General features: G+C 44.1%; 1 long non-coding RNA gene across 1 annotated transcript; it reads left to right on the top strand.

The window, feature by feature from the left end:
• The first annotated feature begins 2,162 nt into the window (after window positions 1-2,162).
• Window positions 2,163-10,978, top strand: LOC125868222 (uncharacterized). The gene is made up of 3 exons (XR_007446717.1): window positions 2,163-2,225; window positions 9,668-9,745; window positions 10,881-10,978. It is a non-coding gene; the product is annotated as an uncharacterized LOC125868222 (long non-coding RNA).
• Window positions 10,979-12,686: the final 1,708 nt, after the last annotated feature.

The following is a 12,686-nucleotide window of genomic DNA, read 5'->3' as shown; positions in this document are numbered from 1 at the left end:
TCAGCTTACGCACATCATGATCAAGAATTACAACCGATTCCTTCTCATATTAGAGGTCTTTGTCTAACACAATTGAGTCTCACTTAATGATATAATCCCCGTCACCATGATACCTCTTCAACATAGACACATGAAATACTGGATGAACTCCCAATAAATTAGAAGGTAAAGCCAATATATACGCCACTGGTCCTACACATTCAAGAACCTCAAAGGGACCAATGTATCGTGGACTAAGCTTACCTTTCTTACCAAATCTCATCACCCCTTTCATGGGTGATACCTTAAGAAGAACATTCTCATCGGTTTGAAACGCCATGTCTCTTACGTTATGATCTGCATACTTCTTTTGTCTACTCTGGACTGCTAAAAGCTTAGCTTGAATACTCATTACCTTATCTTGAGAATCCTTCACTAAATCAACCCCCAAAGGTTTCACATTTCCAGCCTCAAAAAAACCTATGGGTGATCTACATCCCCTCCCATAAAGTGCCTCAAACGGTGCCATATCTGAGTGATAACTATTATTATAAGAGAACTCACACAAAGGTATGAATTTATCCCAATATCCTCCAAAATCAATCACACATGCCCTCAACATGTCTTCTAACACTTGAATAGTCTTCTATGACTGTCTGTCCGTCTGAGAATAAAAAGTTATACTAAAAGTGAGTTGTGTTGCCCAATTCATCATGTAATTTCCTCCAAAACTTGGAGGTAAAATGCATACCACGATCTCAGATGATAGAAAGGGGCACCCCATGCAACCTCACTATCTCTTTCACATAAACTTTAACCAATTGTTCAGCATTATAATCTATTCTTACCAGAATAAAATGGGCTGACTTAGTCAATTTATCAACCACTACCAAAATATAATCAAACTTCCCCAAAGTCTTGGGAAGATCAACCACAAAATCCATGACTATCATTTTCCACTTCCATTTCGAAATTGGCATTCTTTGAAGCAACTCTGCAGGCCTTTGGTGTTCATACTTCACTTGTTGACAATTTTGACACTTAGCCACAAACTCCGCTATATCCTTCTTCATGCCCGGCCACCAATAAATTCGCTTCAAATCTCTGTACATCTTGGTCACACCCAGATGAATAGAATATCACAAACCATGAGACTCTGCCAATAATTTCTGAATCAAGTCATCTACTCTAGGAACATAGATTCTTCCTTTAAAATTGAGCACACCTTCCGCATCAAGAGTGGTCTCTTGTGCCTTACTAATCGCAATTTTCTTTCTAAGCTATTCCAAATTCTCATCCGCAAACTATTTGGCCTTGATCTCCTCAATGAATATGGCCTTCATTTGAATGCTAGCTAACACCCCACCTCCTTCAGAGATGCCCAACTGCATGAATTGTAATGACCCTCTCGGTCATTTTTATATCTTTCCTTCTGTGTGTCGTTTAGAGCGTTCCTATAGCGACCCCAAGTCATAACCCAAGTCATTTATGACTTGTTGGGACTGACAGTTCGGTCATCTGGTCGTTCGTTTGGTCTTGGTGCGAGTTTTTGTGTTTTGGAGCTTATGAACCTTGAACGATCATTTTCGATCAAAAGTTCAAGAAGATGACATCGGAATCCAATATTGACGATTCAATCAGCTCCGGAAGGGTCATTTTAGGCTATTAGAATGGTTGACATGACTCCCGAGGTTTTCAGTGTGAGTCGGTGCGATTAGGCGTTTTAACTTTAAGTTTAAGCTTAAGTTTGACTTTGGTCAACATTCTGAGTAAACGCGCTTGGATGAGAATTTAGTCAGTGCAGTTAGCTTCGAAATGTCAAGTTTGGTCTAGATTGACCCTTATTTTGTGTCTGGAGGTTTTCGATATCTTTCCGAGCCCTTTTGTGGGTTTTGACTTAAAATGGCTTTTAAAAGTGGGACCCACTTTTTATCGAAATGACCTCTGATGGAAATTTCGACTGCGCCGTTGAGTCTAAAATATCGAATTTGGTATGGTTGCATATCTCGTTTGCATGCACGGGATTCCGAACGAGATCGGAGCACCCCGTCGGAGTTTTAAGTTTTGGAATTATTGCATATTTTCTGCAATAAATGCAGAAAAACCAGCAACATATTCCCAAACTTAAACCCTCATAACTCTCTCATCTCTCAATCGATTTGGGCGATTCAAAAGGCAAAGTTGTGAGATTTTTCGAGAAAAACGTGTTGGAGAGCTCGGATAGTGATTTGGAGTCCCCGTTTGAGGTAATTTTGCGATAAAACCTGACTGCAGTACCTTTTTCGAGCCTTTGTTTTTGGTATTATTGTTTTGGTCATATCTCACTCATTTTACCTCGGTTTTGGGTGATTCGAAGTCTCACGTGTTGAGAATTGTCGTGGCTTCATCGTAGAGTGTTCAAAGAGTGTTGGGCACCATTAGATTCTTGTAGATCTCGAGTTTAGGTTGCTGTTGTTTTCCTTTCTTTTTTTTTAGTTGATTAAAATGGGATTTTCTTGCTTGTAGGTTTTTGCTGCGTTTTGAGCCCCGAATTGTGTTTCATTTTGGAACACAAGTTTGGGGTGATGTTTAGGGTGTCTTGACGGAGTTAAATTTGTACAGTTCGGTGCGGGTCCCATGATTCTCGTTTTGACTCCAAAATTGACCCGTCTCCGTTTGTTATGATTTTGGTGTCTAAACGACTGTAATAACGTTGTAATTCTATTTTTTATAGCGGGGCTGCGTTTTGAGGACTTTCGGAAAGGGAAAGCTCCGGAGAAGTGATTTTGGAGCGTGTGTGATTGGCCTATAGGTAGGCTATGGTTTCCCTCTATTAGATTGAGCTTAAGAATGTGAATGCATGTTTATTAGTTGGGATTTGAGTTGGGTAGTTATTGAATCCTGCATAGGTGTTAAGAAATCATATTTTCGACCTATTTCGGGAATTACCGGGTAACTATGAGCATGTTTTGTGTTATTAATGGACCCTCTTCACTATGTGGAGTGTTTGCATGCTTAATTATTGTTTATTTGAAGCATGTTGGGCCTTAGTTTAGGTTTGACTAGGGTTTGCCTTAGAAATACATGATTCGGATCCGATAGACCTTAGTTTTGCCCCGACGTCGCTCGGCCGGCTTAGATCACTGTATACTAGTGTAGCAGACTTGAGTCTGATAATCTGGGCCTTAGTTAGGCGATACTCTTTCTCCGACTATAGTTATACTTATTTTCCCCGATGTTACGGCTTCACGAGTTACATCAACGACACTAGTTCTACTTCGCGATTTGAATTTGATTTTCGATTTGGTTCCAAGGAATTACATTGATTGGCTAAGTATGGATGGCGTTCCACGGATATTTATGAGTGTGGATCGATTAGGACTATTTCAGCAACTACATTGGCACATTTATAGGGCATCCGGTTTAAGGTCTAGCCTCTATTGCCCAGATACTTATATAGAGCATCCGGTTAGAGTTTCGGCCTCAGATACTTGATACTTGTGATTGGTTACTTGGGTACTTCTGGTGAGCATCCGGTTTGAGGTCCGACCTCCGTACTATCAGATTTTACAAATTGGGGTTGAGGTTCTGGTTTGTGTTCTCCATTCTTGGGTTCTCATATGCAATTCTCTTTAGTTATAGTTATTCTGTGTACTCGTCGGGCTTATGGGGGTCCGTTTGGGTTTTTATTTAACTTGCGCACGAGTGTACCTTCTGGCCTTATAGGGGTCAGTTAGGTGTAGTTAGCTTATAGATTACTTTAGTTAGTTCTTTCTACACTCGTGTGCATTCCATTGTTAGTTACATTTTAGTTCTTGACTTCGGTTTGTGTTATTCCTTCTTTTCATATTGCCTTTACTTTTCAAGTTCAGTCGGCATATGATGCCTATTGGGTACCTGTTATTTTGGTACTCATGCTACGCTCTGCATCTATTTCGTGATGCAGGTCCGGGCACTAGTAGCCAGCGTTGATCGAGCTTGGAGCAGACTGATCTGGAGACGGGAGTGAGCACACGACGTTTTGTACTATTTCAGTCTCCATCTGTATATATAGACTTGTCTTTTACCTTTCGAGACAGTCCAGTCTTTGTTGTCCACTTTTGGGACTTGTACTCATTTTGTTAGTAGCTCTGTACTAGTGACTTCCAGGTTCTGGGAGGGATCTTTATTTGTATTTATGTTTTGGTTTGCTTCCGCCTGCGTATATTGTTATTTACCTACTCTTGTTTAGTTTCTAACTTCAGACCTATTACTTGTTGTTCCGGGTTACGGGTTGGCTTACCTGCTGCAGCTCCTGATCTTCATGCTCTGCTGACTCAGATACTAGTAGCTATTGGGGAGATACGACAGAAACCAGCTCCAGTCCCAGCAGCACCAGCTACAGCGCCGTAGGGTCAGCTGCCACCAGTTCATGTGGCTGTCGTGTCAGACTTAAAGGACGGGGAGATGCCACTGCGCGAGCAGAAGATGCTTGGGGTGTTCCAGAGGTTGGCACCGCCGATATTCTCAGGGGCGATTGGGGAGGATGCCTACGAAGTCCCGCTCACTTGTCAGGAGCAGCAATAATCATTAGGCCTCTTGGAGTCGAGAGGAGCCGAATTCACCGCTCATCAGTTTCGTGGGTCAGCCAGGCAATGGTGGCGCTCGTATATAGAGTCCAGGCCAGCTGGATCGCCTCCTGTATCTTGGAGTGAGTTCTCAGAAGCTTTCTTGGCTCGGTTCATGCCACGGAGCGTCAGGGATAGGCTTCGTGATCAGTTCTCCAGATTGGAGCAGGGCCCTATGACCGTCTCAGAGTATTAGACGAGGTTCCATGAGTTATCTCGACATGCTATCATGATCCTACCCACGGAGGAGGAGAGAGTTCGTTGTGTTGTACATGGGTTGCGGTACCGTCTGAGGGTCTACACAGAGCATTGTGTTTCGGCTGGCCGTTCATTTCTTGATGTGGTCGACCATGCCCGATCCACGGAGCATATTCATCGCGAGGCCCAAGGGGGCAGCGATAAGAGGCACGCTACCAGGGTAGCTACAGCGGATCCCAGACTAGAGGGAGAGACTCCTATGATAGTCCCCGCCAGAGGTTCCAGCAGGGTCAGTCCAGTTGGCCTGTTTAGGCGGCATTACCTGCTTCTGAAGGAGGTCAGCATCACCAGGGTGGTCCTAGTACGGGCCAGAGTTCGAGGGGATCAGATTCCCTCCCTTCCTATCGCGGTTGGGTTACTTCAGGGCGTTCAGCTTCGGGGTGTTTTGATTGCGGTGCGCTTGACCATTGGTCCAGAGAAAGCCCCCGGCGAGGGCGATGAGCGATTGTACCAGCTCCCCTTGCACCTAGACCAGTTTCAGCAGTGCCCCCACTAGCTAGAGGTGGTGGTCAGGACCAGGGTCGTAGGGACAGTCGACAGGGTACCAGAGGCGGAGCTCTGGGAGGTAGGTTAGGCGGTAGATCAGATGCATCGGGCAGAGGTGCTCAGGGCCATTTATACGCTGCCCCAGCGAAGGCGACGACTGAGGCATCTGACGATGTCATCACAGGTAGGCTTTTATTATGCCATCAGCCTGCTACAGTATTATTTGATCCCGGGTCCACATTCTCGTATGTATCTATTTATTTTGCTCCCCGATTGGGTATGAGGTCTGAGTCTTTGACAGAGCCAGTTCACGTTTCGACCCTGGTGGGTTTGTCCTTAGTAGTGGATCAGATGTTGCGATCTTGCTTAGTGACTATACAGGGTTGTGATACTAGAGTTAATCTTATTCTTCTAGATATGGTTGATTTTGATGTGATTCTGGGCATGGACTGGTTATCCCCATACCATGCGGTCTTGGATTGCTACATCAAGACCGTTACTTTAGCCATGCCTAGCATTTCCCCAGTGTTGTGGCAGGGTGCTCATAGTCACACACCGACATGGATCATCTCTTTTATACGGGCTAGACGGTTGGTTGCTTCTGGGTGTTTAGCTTATTTGGCTTATGTGCGAGATGTGAGTAGGGAGGGCTCTTCAGTTGACTCAGTTCCTGTGGTTAGAGAGTTTGCAGATGTGTTCCCTACAAACCTACCTGGCCTACCCCCAGAGCGTAATATTGATTTTTTGATTGAGCTTGAGCCAGGTACTCTCCCTATTTCTATTCCGCCTTACCGGATGGCTTCTGCAGAGCTCAGAGAGCTCAGTGTTCAGTTAGAAGATCTCTTAGGTAAGGGGTTTATCCGTCCGAGTGTGTCGCCTAGGGGTGCTCCTGTTCTGTTTGTGAAGAAGAAGGACGGGACTATGAGGATCTGCATTGACTACAGGCAGCTGAACAAGGTGACGGTGAAGAACCGTTACCCCATGCCTCGTATCGATGATTTGTTTGATCAGCTTCAGGGTGCCGCCATGTTTTCTAAGATTGATTTGAGGTCCGGGTATCATCAGTTGAGGATTAGGGCAACGAACATCCCTAAGACCGCATTTAGGACTCGTTACGGCCACTATGAGTTCCTTGTGATGTCTTTTGGATTGACTAATGCCCCTGCCGCCTTCATGGACTTGATGACACGTGTATTCAGGCCATACCTTGATATATTTGTTATTGTCTTCATTGATGACATACTGGTATATTTGCGGAGCCGGAGTGAACATGAGCAGCATTTGAGGATTGTGCTCAAGAATTTGAGAGATCAGCGGTTTTATGCCAAGTTCTCAAAGTGCCAGTTTTGGTTAGACTCTATAGCGTTCTTAGAGCATGTTGTATCCAAAGAGGGCATTATGGTAGATCCGGCGAAGATTGAGGCTATTCGTGATTGGGCTAGGCCTACCTCAGTTACTGAGATTCGGAGCTTCGTCGGACTAGCAGGCTATTACAGACTCTTTGTTGAGGGTTTTTCTACTAATGTAGCCCCTCTGACCCGGTTGACTCGTGTTGATGTTCCCTTTTTTTGGTCATAGGAGTGTTAGGGGAGCTTTTTGAGGCTCAAGGAGTTATTGACCACCGCTCCTATATTAACTCTTCCAGTTGAGGGCGAGGGTTTCACGGTTTATTGTGACGCATTCGGCGTTGGTTTGGGTTGTGGATAGATGCAGCAGGGCCGGTTTATTACTTATGCGTCGAGGCAGCTTAAGATCCATGAGCGTAACTACCCCACTCATGACTTGGAGTTGGCGGCAGTAGTTTTCGCGCTTAAGATTTGGAGGCACTACTTGTATGGAGTTCAATGTGAGATCTATACCAATCATAGGAGTCTTCAGTACATCATGAGCTAGAGGGACCATTATTCGAGGCAGCGTCGTTGGATTGAGCTCCTGAAGGACTACAACCTCTCTATTCTCTGTCATCCGGGTAAGGCGAATGTGGTAGCGGACGCCTTGAGCCGGAAGGCGGTGAGTATGGGTAGTCTAGCCTTCTTATCTTATGAGGAGCGACCCTTAGCTTTGGACATTCAGTCCTTGGCTAATAGCATGGTTCAGTTGGATATCTCATATTCTAGATGCATCTTGGCCTTTATGGGAGTTCAGTCTTCTTTGCTTGATAGGATCCGTGGTTGCCAGTTTGAGGATGATACTTTGGTGGCCCTTAGAGATCGAGTGTTAGCGGGTGATGGTGGTCAGGCTACCTTAGATCCTGATGGAGTGTTGAAATTTGCCGGCCGCATCTGTGTTCCGATAGTTGGAGATTTGATACAGTTGATACTTTCTGAGGCCCATGAGTCTAGATACTCTATCCATCCGGGCACAGCGAAGATGTATCGTGATTTGAGACAACATTACTGGTGGAGTGGCATGAGGAGAGATATTGCTGACTTTGTTTCCCGTTGCTTGTGCTGCCAGCAGGTAAAGGCCGAGCATTTGAGGCTTGGTGGCGAGTTCTAGAGATTACCCATTCCGGAGTGGAAGTGGGAGCTTATCACTATGGACTTCGTTGTGGGGTTGCCTCGGACTTCTAAAGGTGTTGACAGCATTTGGGTTATCGTGGATCGATTGACCAAGTCAGCACACTTCCTTCCTGTTCATACTACTTTCAGTGCCGAGAGGTTGGCTCGTATCTACATTAGGGAGGTGGTCCGTCTTCATGGCGTGCCTGTTTGTATCATTTCAAACCGGGGTTCACAGTTCACTTCCAGCTTTTGAAGGGCTTTTCAGGAGGAGTTGGGCACCCGTGTCCACCTTAGCATAACTTTTCACACACAGACGGATGGCCAATCGGAGCGTACTCTTTAGGTCTTTGAGGATATGTTGCGGGCCTGTGTTATGGATTTTGGAGGTCAGTGGGACCAATTCTTTCCTTTGGCGGAGTTTGCGTACAACAACAGCTACCACTCTAGTATTCAGATGGCCCCATTCGAGGCATTATATGGTAGGCGTTGTCGCTCTCCAGTTGGTTGGTTTGAGTCTACAAAGCCTAGGCCGCGTGGTACAGACTTGCTTCAAGAGGCCCTGGATCAGGAGAGGGTGATTCAGGATAGGCTCAGGACGGCTCAGAGTAGGCACCAGAGTTATGCGGATTAGATGCGTCGACCTTTGAGATTCTCTGTTGATGACCGGGTATTCCTCCGTGTGTCTCCCATGAAGGGCGTGATGAGGTTTGGGAGGCGGGGCAAGCTTAGCCCCAGGTACATTGGGCCTTTTGAGATACTCTGAAAAGTTGGGGAGGTTGCTTATGAGTTGGCCCTACCTCCAGCATTTTCAGCCATTCACCCGGTTTTTCATGTCTCGATGTTGCGGCGATATGTTCCTGAGGAGTCTCATGTGCTCCAGTATGATGCAGTCGAGTTGGATGATCGTTTGACATTTGTAGAGGAATCAGTTACCATTCAGCGCGGTTAGCTCCGAAATGTCAAATTTGGTCTAGATTGACCCTTCTTTTGTGTCTGGATGTTTTTGATATCTTTTCGGTCCCTTTTGTGGGTTTTGACTTAAAATAGCTTTTAAAAGTGGGACCCACTTTTTATCGAAATGACCTCTGATTGAAATTTTGACTGCGCCGTTGAGTCTGGAATATTGAATTTGGTATTGTTGCATATCTCGTTTGCGTGCACTGGATTCCGAACGAGATCGGAGCACCCCGTCGGAGTTTTAAGTTTTGGAATTATTGCATATTTTCTGCAATAAATGCAGAAAAACCAGAAACATATTCCCAAACTTAAACCCTTATAACTCTGTTATCTCTCAACCGATTTGAGCGATTCAAAAGGCAAAGTTGTGAGATTTTTCGAGGAAAACATGTTGGAGAGCTCGGATAGTGATTTGGAGTCCCCGTTCGAGGTAATTTCGCGATAAAACCTGACTGCAGTACCTTTTTCAAGCCTTTGTTTTTGGTATTATTGTTTTGGTCATATCTCACTCATTTTAGCTCGGTTTTGGGTGATTCGAAGTCTCACGTGTTGAGAATTGTCGTGGCTTCATTGTAGAATGTTTAAAGAGTGTTGGACACCATTAGATTCTTGTAGATCTCGAGTTTAGGTAGCTGTTGTTTTCCTCTTTTTTTTTTTAGTTGATTAAAATGGGATTTTCTTGCTTGTTGGTTTTTGCTGCGTTTTGAGCCCCGAATTGTGTTTCATTTTGGAACACAAGTTTGTGGTGATGTATATGGTGTCTTGACGGAGTCAAATTATGACATTTCGGTGCGGGTCCCACGATTCTCGTTTTGACTCCAAAATTGACCCGTCTCCGTTTGTTGAAATTTTGGTGTCTAAACGACTGTAATAACGTTGTGATTCTATTTTTGATAGCGGGGCAGCGTTTCGAGGACGTTCGGAAAGGGAAAGCTCCGGAGAAGTGATTTTGGAGCGCGTGTGATTGGCCTACAGGTAGGCTACGGTTTCCCTCTCTTAGATTGAGCTCGAGAATGTGAATGCATGTTGATTAGTTGGGATTTGGGTTGGGTAGTTATTGAATCCTGCATAGGTGTTAAGAAATCATATTTTCGGCCTATTTCGGGAATTATCGGGTAACTATGAGCATGCTTTGTGTTATTAATGGACCATCTTCGCTATGTGGAGTGCTTGCATGCTTAATTATTGTTTATTTGAAGCATGTTGGGCCTTAGTTTAGGTTTGACTAGGGCTTGCCTTAGAAATACATGATTCGGATCCGATAGGCCTTAGTTTTGCCCTGACGTCGCTCGGCCGGCTTAGATCCCTGTAGACTGGTGTAGCAGACTTGAGTCTGATAGTCTAGGCCTTAGGTAGGCGATACTCTTTCTCCGACTATAGTTATACTTATTTTCCCCGATGTTACGGCTTCACGAGTTACATCGGCGACACTAGTTCTACTTTGCGATTTGAATTTGATTTTCGATTTGGTTCCAAGGAATTACATTGATTGGCTAAGTATGGATGGCGTTCCACGGATATTTATGAGTGTGGATCGATTAGGACTATTTCAGCAACTACATTGGCACATTTATAGGGCATCCGGTTTAAGGTCTAGCCTCTATTGCCCAGATACTTATATAGAGCATCCGGTTAGAGTTTCGGCCTCAGATACTTGATACTTGTGATTGGTTACTTGGGTACTTCTGGTGAGCATCCGGTTTGAGGTCCGACCTCCGTACTATCAGATTTTACAAATTGGGGTTGAGGTTCTGGTTTGTGTTCTCCATTCTTGGGTTCTCATATGCAATTCTCTTTAGTTATAGTTATTCTGTGTACTCGTCGGGCTTATGGGGGTCCGTTCGGGTTTTTATTTAACTTGCGCACGAGTGTACCTTCTTGGCTTATGGGGGTCCAGTTAGGTGTAGTTAGCGTATAGATTACTTTAGTTAGTTCTTTCTACACTCGTGTGCATTCCATTGTTAGTTAGATTTTAGTTCTTGACTTCGGTTTGTGTTATTCCTTCTTTTGATATTGCCTTTACTTTTCAAGTTCAGTCGGCCTATGATGCCTACTGGGTACCTGTTGTTTTGGTACTCATGCTACGCTGTGCATCTATTTTGTGATGCAGGTCCGGGCACTAGTAGCCAGCGTTGATCGAGCTTGGAGCAGACTGATCCGGAGATGGGAGTGAGCACACGACGTTTTGTACTATTTCAGTCTCCATCTGTATATTAGACTTGTCTTTTACCTTTCGAAACAGTCCAGTCTCCGTTGTTCACTTTTGGGACTTGTACTCATTTTGTTAGTAGCTCTGTACTAGTTACTTCCAGGTTCTGAGAGGGATCTTTATTTGTATTTATGTTTTGGTTTGCTTCCGCCTGCGTATATTGTTATTTGCTTACTCTTGTTTAGTATCTACCCTCAGACCCATTACTTGTTGTTTCGAGTTACGGGTTGGCTTACCTGCTGGTGGGTTATAGTAGGTGCCATCATGACTTGAGAACTCGGGTCGTTCCTTAGCCAAGGGTCGCTTGGATACACCCAAGCAAGCTAAACTATCCATACTCACCACTTTCCGACTCAAAGCGTCTGCCACCACATTAGCCTTTCCCGGATGGTATTGAATGGTGACATCATAATCGTTAAGTAACTCCATCCACCTTCGTTGTCTCAAATTTAGATCCTTTTGAGTGAACACGTGTTGCAAACTATGATGATCGGTAAATACCCAACACTTAACACCATACAGATAATGTCGCCAAATCTTAAGTGCAAACACTACTACTGCTAAATCCATATCATGTGTTGGGTAATTCCTCTCATGCACCTTCAATTGATGTTATGCATAAGCTATAACATTCTTAACCTGCATCAGCACAACACCCAAACCAGAAAGTGAAGGATCACAATAAACAATAAAATCATTACCTTCAACTGGTAACGCTAGAATATATGCGGTGGTCAAGAGAGTCTTGAGTTTCTGAAATCTCTCCTCACATTTTTCAGTCCATTCAAATAGTATCTCCTTTTTGGTCAAATTTGTCAAGTGAGTGGCAATAGAAGCAAAGTTCTTCACAAACCGACGATAGTAGCTAGTGAGCCCCACAAAACTCCTAACTTCCGTCACAGAGTTAGGTCGAACCCAATTCTTAACCGCCTTAATCTTTTGAGGATCTACCATTACCCCTTCTTTTGAAACTACATGTCCCAAAAATGAAACCGAATTCAACTAAAATTCACACTTAGAGAATTTTGCATATAACTTTTGTTTCCCAAGAACACCCAGAACAATATGAAGATGGTCGACATGCTCTTCCTCACTTTTCGAATAGACCAAGATATCATCAATAAATATTATGACGAACGAATCAAGAAATGGTTTGAACACCCCATTCATCAAACGCATGAAAGCTCCAGGCGCATTAGTCAAACCAAAATACATAACTAGAAACTCATAGTGCCCATTGCGGATTCTAAACGCCGTTTTGGGCACATCCTCAGGCCTAATTTTCAATTGATGGTAGCCAAACCTTAGATCAATCTTGGAGAAAACTGATGCACCTTGCAATTGGTCAAAAAAATCATTTATTCGAGGCAAGGGATACTTGTTTCAAATAGTGACCCTATTCAATTATCGGTAATCTATACATATTCTCATACTACCATCATTTTTCTTAACAAACAAAACTGGAGCACCCCATGGGGAAGCACTAGGACGAATAAATCCCTTATCAAGAAGCTCTTGGATTTGAGCCTTAAGGTCTCTTAATTCTGTTGTAGTTATGCGATATGGAGGGATAGAAATGGGACGGTACCAGGTTCTAAATCAATGCAGAAATCTATATCTCTATCCGGAGGCATACCAGACTAGTCATTAGGAAACACTTTTCTAAATTCTGACACCACAAGGATAGACTCAATAAATGGAGTCTCA

This window comes from Solanum stenotomum, chromosome 6 (assembly GCF_019186545.1).
Source record: "Solanum stenotomum isolate F172 chromosome 6, ASM1918654v1, whole genome shotgun sequence".
In the NCBI taxonomy this organism is placed as follows: Eukaryota; Viridiplantae; Streptophyta; class Magnoliopsida; order Solanales; family Solanaceae; genus Solanum; species Solanum stenotomum.
Note: the sequence above shows the minus strand (reverse complement) of the source record. Positions and strands in the feature narration are given on the sequence as shown.